Here is an 8970-nt window from a genome sequence, read left to right on the forward strand (position 1 = left end):
ACCTAAATCAAATCCCTTATGATTATACAGTGGAAGTGACAAATAGATTCAAGGGATTAGATCCGAAAGATAGAGTACCTGAAGAACTATGGACTGAGGTTTGTGACATTGTATACGAGGCAGTGATCAAGACCATCCCCAAGAAAAAGAAATGCAAAAAGACAAAATGGTTGTCTGAGGAGGCCTTACAAATAGCTGAGAGAAGAAAAGACGCAAAAGGCAAAGGAGAAAAGGAAAGATATACCCTTTTGAATGACAGTACCAAAGAACAGCAAGGAGAGTAAGAAAGCCTTCCTCAGTGATCAGTGCAAAGAAGTAGTGGAAAATAATAGAATGGGAAAGAACTCAGTTCAGTTCAGTCGCTCAGTCGTGTCCGACTCTCCGCAACCCCATGAATCACAGCAGGCCAGGCCTCCCTGTCCATCACCAACTCCTGGAGTACACTCAAACTCATGTCCACAGAGTCGGTGATGCCATCCAGCCATCTCATTCTCAGTCGTCCCCTTCTTCTCCCGCCCCAACCTTTCCCAGCATCAGAGTCTTTTCCGTGAGTCAACTCATCGCATGAGGTGGCCAAAGTATTGCAGTTTCAGCTTCAGCATCAGTCCCTCCAATGAACACCCAGGATCGATCTCGCTTAGAATGGACTGGTTGGATCTCCTTGCGGTACAAGGGACCCTCAAGAGTCTTCTCCAACACCACAGTTCAAAAGCATCAATTCTTCGGCGATCAGCTTTCTTCACAGTCCAACTCTCACATCCATACATGACCACGGGAAAAACCATAGCCTTGACTAGACGGACCTTTGTTGGCAAAGTAATGTCTCTGCTTTTTAATATGCTGTCAAGGTTGGTCATAACTTTCCTTCCAAGGAGCAAGCGTCTTTTAATTTCATGGCTGCAATCAGCATCTGCAGTGATTTTGGAGCCCAAAAAATAAAGTCTGACACTGTTTCCACCGTTTTTCCATCTATTTCCCATGAAGTGATGGGACCAGATGCCATGATCTTTGTTTTCTGAATGTTGAGCTTCAAGCCAACCTTTTCACTCTCCTCTTTCACTTTCATCAAGAGGCTTTTGAGTTCTTCTTCACTTTCTGCCATAAGGGTAATGTCATCTGCATATCTGAGATTATTGATATCTCTTTAAGAAAATTAGAGATACCAAGGGAACATTTCATGCAAAGATGGGGACAATAAAAGATAGAAATGGTATGGACCTAACAGAAGCAGAAGATATTAAGAAGACATGGCAAGAATACACAGAAAAACTATACAATAAAGATCTTCACAACCCAGATAACCACAATAGTGTGATCACTCACCTAGAGCCAGACATCTTGAAATGCGAAGTCAGGTGGACCTTATGAAGCATCACTATGAACAAAGCTAGTGGAGGTGACGGAATTCCAGTTGAGCTATTTCAAATCCTAAAAGATGATGCTGTGAAAGTGCTGCACTCAATATGCCAGCAAATTTGGAAAACTCAGCAGTGGCTACAGGACGGGAAAATATATGTTTTCATTCCAATCCCAAAGAAAGGCAATGCTAAAAATTTCTCAAACTACCACACAATTGCACGCATCTCACATGCTAGCAAAGTAATGCTCAAAATTCTCCAAGCCAGGCTTCAACAGTACATGAACCTTGGACTTCCAGATGTTCAAGCTGGATTTAGAAAAGGCAGAGGAACCAGAGATCAAATTGCCAACATCCGCTGGATTATGGAGAAAGCAAGAGAGTTCCAGAAAAACATCTACTTCTGTCTTATTGACTACACCAAAGTCTTTGACTGTGTGGATCACAACACAAACTGTGGAAAAATTCTTAAAGAGATGGGAATAGCAGATCACCTGAACTGCCTCCTGAGAAATCTGTATGCAGGTCAAGAAGCAACAGTTAGAACTGGACATGGAAAAAGACTGGTTCCAAATCTTGAAAGGAGTACGTCAAGGCTGTATATTGTCACACTGCTTATTTGACTTATATGCAGAGTACATCACAAGAAATGCTGGGCTGGATGAAGCACAAGCTGGAATCACAAGATTGCTGGGAAAAGTATAAATAACCTCAGATATGCAGATAACATCACCCTTACAGCAGAAAGTGAAGAAGAACTAAAGAGCCTCTTGATGGAAGTGAAAGAGGAGAGTGAAAAAGTTGACTTAAAACTCAACATTCAGAAAACTAAGTTCATGGCATCCAGTCCCATGACTTCATGGCAAATAGATGGGAAAACAATGGAAACAGTGGCAGACTTTATTTTGCGGGGCTCCAAAATCACTGCAGATGGTGACTGCAGCCATGAAATTAAAAGATGCTTGCTCCTTGAAAGAAAAGCTATGACCAACCTAGACAGCATATTAAAAAGCAGAGACATTACTTTGCCAACAAAGGTCCGTCTTGTCAAAGCTATGGTTTTTCCAGTAGTCATGTATGGATGTGAGAGTTGGTCTATAAAGAGAGCTGAGCACTGAAGAATTGATGCTTTTGAACTGTGGTATTGGAGAAGACTCTTGAGAGTCCCTTGGAGTGCAAGGAGATCCAGCCAGTCCATCCTAAAGGAAATCAGTCCTGAATATCCATTGGAAGGACTGATGCTGAAGCTGAAACGCCAATACTTTGGCCACCTGATGTGAAGAACTGACTCGTTGGAAAAGACCCTGATGCTGGGAAAGACTGAAGGCGGGAGGAGAAGCGGACAACAGAGGATGAGACAGTTGGATGGCATCACCGACTCTATGGACATGAGTTTGAGTAAGCTCCTGGAGTTGGTGATGGACAGGGAAGCCTGGCATGCTGCAGTCAATGGGGTCGCAAGGAGTCAGACATGACTGAGCGACTGAACTGAACTACTTGTTCTAGGGTCTTCCTGGTGGCTCAGCGGTAAAGAATCCACTTGTAATGCAGGAGATGCGGGTTTGATCCCTGGATCAGGAAAATCCCCTCGAGAAGGAAATGGCGACCCATTCCAGCCTGGAGAATCGCAAAGAGTCTGACAGGACTTAGACTTAGCAACTAAACAGCAGCAGTATCTTTTCTAGCTCTACCTTTTTCACACCTGGCCTGCCTCACTACCTGGGAGCTCAGAGTCCCAGGAAGCACAAGGTCAGAAGACAGCATCACAGGCGTGTCCTCAATCTAACCACCAAGTGACCTTGGGCTGCTGCTGCTGCTAAGTCACTTCAGTCGTGTCCGACTCTGTGTGACCCCATAGACGTCAGCCCACCAGGCTCCCCCGTCCCTGGGATTCTCCAGGCAAGAACACTGGAGTGGGTTGCCATTTCCTTCTCCAATGTGTGAAAGTGAAAAGTGAAAATGAAGTCACTCGGTCATGTCTGACTCGTAGCGACCCCATGGACTGCAGCCTACCAGGGTCCTCCGTCCGTGGGATTTTCTAGGCAAGAGTACTGGAGTGGCTTGCCATTGCTTTCCCCTCTCACTGCATACCTGTGATAACTGCCATCAATTAACATCTGCTCTGGGCCCAGCACCAAGAGGGGAACCAGACAGACAGCTCTCAGCAGACAGAAAACCATTAATCATAAATAAAGTTACTGAGTTGTGATGAGAGATGCAAAGGAAGAACAAGGGCGCCTGAAACATAGCGGGAGGGGACTTTCTCCCCTGCTCCTGGCTGAAACTCTCTCTGCTCAGCCCTGCAACCCACTATATTCTTCCTTGTCAGGTAAATACCAGTGGTCGTTTACATGCCTCGCAAGTCTGTTATGGGAGAAAAGTGATCCCCAATAGGAGGCCAGCAGGCAACCCTTAGCAAATCACCCTCCTTCTCTGGGCCTCTTTCTTCATCCTTAAAAGTAGGGGGATAAAAATAGAGGACTCAGGAGGTCCAGTTCTGACACTCATTCAAGCCTTCCACAGAAATGATATGCTGGTACCTCAGATGTGGACAGTGCCCTCCGTGCTGCCATCAATTAACATTAGTAAATATTAGTGACTCTATCTGCCACAGACACTTAGCAGCTCAGGTGGTGATTGATGATGGCTGCTAGAATCACATCTCAAATCCCACTAGACCCTACCTTTCATCCCTTCTGTTCATAATTGATTAGAAAGCTTCATTTGGCTGAAGAGATTCAGGCAAATCATCTTTAAACTTCAGTGGCAGTGTGTTTCGCTGATTCTTCGCAGAAAGCTTTATGGAGTTGACACCTCTAAGGCTCCTTGTGAGCAGAAATATCACTCCAAGCTCCAGACTCTGAATCTGTTTAAAAACTAAACCTGGTTGCAAAGAATCCAAACGGTGAAACTACAGACTTTTTCCCTCCATCTAAGTACAACCAGGAAATTGGAAACAATACCCATAGAAGCTAGTCTGCTTAAGCTGGACTTAAGGAAAGAAAGGAGCCACAGAAAATGATAACCAGGTTAGTCATTAATTACACTTCTACATAGGAAGAACAGACAGTATTTATTGTCCCTTATTTGTATTTTGCTCTGAAGAATTTATGGAACATGTAGACACTTATGCAATTCACTCTAACTGTATTTGGAGAAAGTAAAGTGTTATTGCACTTCAACAGCTAGAGGATTTAAAACAGAATGGTTGAATAACTGTTGAAGGTCACAGCACCTGTCAGTGGCAAACTAGAATTATATGGTTGTTAACTCAGCCACGGCAAGCATGATTGGAACTCCTAGGTCTCCCCAGAGTCTTATATATCAATAACCATGAAAACAATAGTTATTGAAATAATCTGTGGTGTTGGGGGGGAAACTAGTTGTCATTACTGATTTTAAGTGAAAGGTAAAGTGTGTAATTTGTTGGGCACTTTGAAATCCAAGCAAATAATTACAGAATATAATGTATGCATCTTGGATGGTTTTTTCTAGACGGATACACCAATTACTCTCGGTTTTTGGCTGGGGTAGCAGCACCTGACTCTGACAAGAGGCGTTTTCACACTGCTAGGAGACACTGGCGGATCGAATGACAATGTACACTGCAGCTGTTGCTGTGGCCACCACTTACAAAGGTCCCCTGAAGCAGCATCTGTCTACCAACTTTCTGAGATTTGACCAAAGGGACTGTCATACAGTCTGCAGAGCACCCACATCCCAGACACCACATTTCCTCTGAAGATTGTGGAATTTTTATTATACTTCCCCACCTTCACCGATCCTACTTTCCGTGAATATCCAAACCCACCCTTTCTTCAAATGTCACTTGACTCTTGAAGCCTAGCATGGCTCCCTGACCAGCCACAGCCATCTCCCTTCTCCGAACCTCCAGAACACTTTTACTTCTCTCATAGCATTTGCCACCTTCCATTTTTCTGACCCATTTCTCTATAAACCTTATGTCCCCTACTAGATATGAGCTCCTAGGATTAGAGTCTAGGTCTTATCCATCTTTGTAATACCCACTAGCCAGTCAGAGTTAGATACCACTGAGTGGCTAACACTTTCACTTTCTTGCCATAGAAAGTGGAGTTTAATAATTATCATATTACCCTTGCTATGTAGTGGGAGAATGTAATAATCTAATCACTATTTAATGTACTAGCACATTTATACTCCAGCAGTATTAGGAGAGTGGCACTTTTATTGTTGTTTAGTTCCTTAAGTTGTGTCTGACTCTTTTGCGACCCCATGGACTCTACCCACCCCAGGCTCCTCTGTCTATGGGATTTCCCAGGCAAGAATACTGGACTGGGTTGCCATTTCCTTCTCCAGGGGATCTACCAGACCGAGAAATTCAAAGTGCATCTCCTTCACTGCAGGTGGATTCTTTACCACTGAGCAACCAGGGAAGCAATTTTATTACCCTTATTTTATTTTTACCTCTCCCATGGACACAGAAGCCTGGTGGTCTACAGTCCATAGGGTCACATAGGGTCAGACCTGACTGAAGTCTCACTGTTCTTGGCAGGTTCCTCTTCTTCCACCCAGATGCTGCATGTTGGGAATTCCACAGGCTCAAATCTCAGACCTATTTCTTGTACACTGTTCCCCCACCTCCACCCACCCCTCCCTCTTTGATCTTATCTATTTCCCTGGCTTTAAATATCTGCTACACACTGGCAATGACCAGCTTCACACTTGGGTGGTCATCTCAACTCTGGGTCTCTGTATATGTGACTTCGTTGGAATATCAGTTAATATGCCGCAAAGCCCTTTGTCCTTTTAGTTTTCTCATCTCAACTAATTACTCAAGTGAACAACCTGGAGGGCATCCTTTGTTCTTCCCTCTGCTTCACCCACCAAGTCTAATTCAGCCTTAAGTGCTATTCGTTGCTGTTCAGTCACGTCTGACTCTTTGTAGCCCCATGGATGGCAGCATGCCAGGCCTCTCTGTCCCTCACCATCTTCCAAAGTTTTCCCAAGTTCATGTCCATTGCATCAGTGATGCCATCCAGCCTCTGATGCCCTCACATCCTCTGAGGCCCTCTTCTACTTCTGCCCTCAATCTTTTCAGCATCAGGGACTTTTCCAATCAGTTGGTTGTCAGTTGTTTGCATCAGATGACCAAAATACTGGAATTGCAACTTCAGCATCAGTCCTTTCAACAGAGTATTCAGGGTTGATTTTCCTTAACTGGTTTGATCTCCTTGAAGTCCAAGGGACTCTCAGAAGTCTTCCCCATCACCACAGTTCAAAGGCATCAGTTCAGTCAGTTCAGTCGCTCAGTTGTGTCCGACTCTTTGCGACCCCATGAATCACAGCACACCAAGCCTCCCTGTCCATCACCAACTCCCGGAGTTCACTCAAACTCATGTCCATCGAGTCGGTGATGCCATCCAGCCATCTCATTCTCTGTCGTCCCCTTCTCCTCCCGCCCCCAATCCCTCCCAGCATCAGAGTCTTTTCCAGTGAGTCAACTCTTCGCATGAGGTGGCCAAAGTATTGGAGTTTCAGCTTTAGCATCAGTCCTTCCCATGAACACCCAGGATTGATCTCCTTTAGGATGGACTGGTTGGGTCTCCTTGCAGTCCAAGGGACTCTCAAGAGTCTTCTACAGCATCACAGTTCAAAAGCATCAATTCTTCGGCGATCAGCTTTCTTCACAGTCCAACTCTCACATCCATACATGACATCAGTTCGATTCAAACTGTACAATCTCAGTTTGTAGAAAGATTCAAACTGAATCTCTCTCTGTACATCCCATCCCCAATCTGTAAACTAGAGCCTTAAAACCTTCCTTGCAGGACATAAAGCTGGTAAAGCAAGTGTTCAGCTGAAGGGCCCACATGTTTGATAGGTGACAGCTATTATTATTTGTGTGGCAGTTATTCTCCAATGTGCTTCCGCACTTACAAAACCCTCAAGCAAAGGGCAGCTGGGGCTCTGGAGTTAAAGGAGAGGGTATGAGAAGGGAATTAGGAGACCAAATAAATAGGAGGAATCAAAAATTGACATTGTCATCTGCAAGTGGTATGACCTAATGAATTGTCTTTTATATCAATGTTGTTGACTTTTCTTTTTTCTAATGGGGTCAACTGAGCTAAATTCAGAGCTAGGCAGATTCTCTGAATCTTCCATTCAGCATTTCCATTATGGCTTGGTGATAAATTCTGCTGTAAGTCTTGAAGATGAGAGCCAAACTGCAAAGTTAATTAAAGATAAAAATGGATGCTGTCAATTTGCTGTTGAAATTAAATGCATTTTTCACACATTAAAGGGGGAAAAGCAAGTATTGATAGACTATTAAAATCCAATCCTTCAAAAGAAATGATATCAAAATAAAAGTTTCCTTTCAGGGGTATTTCAATGGCTGTAATCAAAATGTAAAAGTGCAGACATATTTTAATGCAGAGAGCTTTAAAAGAAAATCAACTGACCACATTTTTATTAGATTGTAATAACTAAATAGTAGCACATAAATCACATATCACAAAAATATAAAGCTGTATATATATATATACACACACCACAATGTCACAGACCCAATTACAATAGAAAAAACACAAGAGAACAAGAAAATGACAGTTTACTACAAAGCAGAGTAAATTATAATGTGTCCTGAACAAACCCCAAGTCTTTTTATAAATGAAGATATTGTTTTCCATCTTAAGAAAGAACACTGCAATATTCCATATCCTCTGAATGTTGAAAACTTTTATATCTGGAAGTGATGAATCATATGATGAAATATTTTTTAAAGACAAATATAAACAATATTGTACATTTGTATCTTGCAAAAGGATAGATCTTAAACCTTTTCCAAACAAACAAAATGGTAACCATGTGGAGGTAGTGGATATGTTAATTAGCTTGATTGTGGTGATCATTTTGCAATTTATATGTATAATAAACATCAAGTTTGTACACATCAATGATAGTTCCATAAAGCTGCTAAAAATAAAAATAATTTCTATGGTAAAAAAATGGCAAATATGGATTTCAGTAAGTAAAATCCTTTAGCAGATTTGCAATCACTATACAAAAACTCAATATTTGTATACTAAATCAACACAACTGCTTAGAAATATAAAAATATTTATTGTATTATGTGAAACGTTCTTCATAGATGGCAAACTATTATAAATTTGAAACTCATGCCCTTATTTAATGACCACAAAACACAGCTGCAAATATGTAAATTGAATTGTTTTCTGCAAAAGGTAGAATTTAAATATTCTTATAAAATATACAGCCTATATCTTGCTCACTTTCTATTCTAGAAATGAAAGGTATTTATAGACACTCCCACATATACCAAAAATAAATCCAAAGGACAAATTATACTGCAGGTATACAGATGCTCCAGAAATTTGTAGCTATGAACCAGAACTGCCTTCTTAGAATTCATTCATTGATTGCCAATTTAATTGTTCCCAGACTATTCCCACTATTCCCACTTCAATCAAGGGATGTTAAGAAATTATGAGCCTCAAAAGCAGTCAAAAATTCAAAATTAAATAGATTTCACTTCCATTGTAATTTGTAACTGCCAAATAATGCTTTCAGGATGTGAGGATAAATTAAAACCAAAATGGGGTTATTTCTCT

Source organism: Moschus berezovskii, chromosome 21, assembly GCF_049115385.1.
Source record: "Moschus berezovskii isolate FMDL1 chromosome 21, NW_MosBer_1.0, whole genome shotgun sequence".
NCBI lineage: Eukaryota > Metazoa > Chordata > Mammalia > Artiodactyla > Moschidae > Moschus > Moschus berezovskii.